This window comes from Taeniopygia guttata, chromosome 1 (genome assembly GCF_048771995.1).
Source record: "Taeniopygia guttata chromosome 1, bTaeGut7.mat, whole genome shotgun sequence".
Classification (NCBI taxonomy): Eukaryota; Metazoa; Chordata; class Aves; order Passeriformes; family Estrildidae; genus Taeniopygia; species Taeniopygia guttata.
In genome coordinates, this window is record NC_133024.1 from 107,359,794 (window position 1) to 107,362,074 (window position 2,281).

The window sequence follows — 2,281 nt, forward strand, 5'->3', positions numbered from 1 at the left end:
CACTTCTGAAAATGTTCAAGACAATAAACACCATTGCAGAAGCTGCTTTTCATCTGGATACTCCAAGCTGGCCCTCCTTTTTGGGGGTCAGCATCATGGAAAACATTTCAGGGCTGTACCTTAATGGCTGGACCTACCAGCAGCATAGGCATGGTATAATCTACATGTAGGTGTGGTGGGCCTTGTACTGTGGGATATTGATGCCTAAAGATTTTCAGCTTTTTCATATATTTGTAGCTTTGTAGATTTTTAATATATAGTTGTATAGTTTCTAGTGCTTTTCCTGCCCTCTCTCACATTTTAGAGCAATAAACTAACCCTTTCTAACACATTCTTGAAATTCTGTTTAGTCTTATTCTCAAGAAGGGAATTTCTAACGAGGACACCTTGTTTTTCACCAGAATTTGAGAGACATTACAACATATAGGACAAACAACACCCTGGACCAGCTCCAGAGGGGTAGACACAAGAGTGGATTATTGGGGCAACTGATCTCTGATTGGACGTATTAGTATTAGATATACTAATAAATTAACTTTATAAAAATTGTAGAAATCCTGTATCACGCGTGCGCAGAGCCGTTTTCTTGCACCTGAAAGCTTTCATTAAAGAACTGCTTTTTATCTTACTACTCTTAATATTTGGAAAGTTTGGTCTTTTGATTCCAGGCAGCAATATGATAAACATAAATCTGTCCATTAAATTGCTGATCTCGGGAGGTGTGTGTGGAGCAGCAGTGCTGCAGTTTGCCTTGGCTGGCTGCATTTCCTGGGCACTCTGGCTCCTGTTTCTGTTCTCCAGCCAACCTCCAAATCCCACTCCTGTGTGACACCAAAAATAAAGAGAACTTGTGAGCATTCTCCTCCTCCATGACATTCCTGTGGGCTGGTGCAGGGGGACATTGCTGTGGAGGTGGAATAGGGCCGTTTCCACGGAGCTGGATGCAGCAAAGAGAGACAGCCAGAAGGAACTGGTTCATTCTGTGCCTATCTCCCCTAGACCTTCATCCCTCAAACAAAATTTCAGCTAAGGTGAATATTCCTTTTTTTTCCCCAAGCAAATACAAGGGGCACCAGATGATGAAACTTGCACAGCTTTTTGCAGAAATTGCTGTATTTTGCCTTGCACTGTAACACAGCGTACATTTCAGCTACTCCTTCTTGGTAGTAAACAAATTCACGGCATTGTAGTTTTTGTGATATCTGGGTAGGTGCATGTAATATTTTGGGTAAATCTTTGACTTAACTGTTAACAAACAACTTCTTTGTTGTTTCTAAATAGTTTCACTTTTTTTTTCCCCCCACTGTAATACTGGGACAATGTCTGTGATATTTAAAAAAAATCTGCAAATGGGTTTGCATTTTCTGACCAGCTGCAAAACATTATTCAGTTCCTTTCTAAATTGGAGTTCACTGCAGGGCCACACATCACTGAAATGAATGAAATGAAATGAAAATAAAGATAGTTCTTTTTCTATATACAATTGATTTCTTGGTTTTGCAGACGTTCGTGTGTCTAATTAAGATTAACATTTTCTTTTACAACATTACAAGGGTTTCAATAATTCAATGAACATTTACACTTCAGCAGAGATACAACTGCATCAATGATGTAGGAATAGGGTATGTGCTAGAAATCAATGTTTTACTTCCCAGTTCAGTATGTGGAGGAAAATGCATGGAATAAAGTGCGTTTCTGGTTGCAGTAAGTCCTGTTTTTTGAATTAGGCTCCAGTTCAGCAAGATGTGTAAAAGTATGATTGGTCCTCTTGGATCTGGAGAGCTGTTCATGTGCTTAAATTTGAAGATGTCCTTATTGACCTGATTTTAGTGCTGTCTGAGAGTAAGACAGCTCACTTTGCTAGTCCTTCCATAAAAGCCACATTAATATCAGTTTTATGGTGTTGCTCAATGTACTGTCAGTGAAGTCGCACACATTTATAATACCAAAGCTGCATAGTTAAATGTTCCATGGTGAACAGTTTAACAGTCCTGCTCCTCTTTGGATTCTCAGTGCTCTGACTAGAGCTAACGTGCATCTTGGTTATTGCTGGCTCTTTTTTTACTCAGGAATCTGAGCAGGATGCCAGGCTGCTGAATCCCCTTGACATTTTTATAAGACATGCATAGAGCTGCTGGCATAGCATGTGAGTAAGAGGGTCCAGCATTTCCAGGAGAGTAATTTCACTAATTCTATTCCTCTGTGAACACATAGAGCAAAGGATGGCAGCCCCTGCTCTGTCTTGTACAAACTGCTCACACCATGAGCTGTTCTGGTGCTT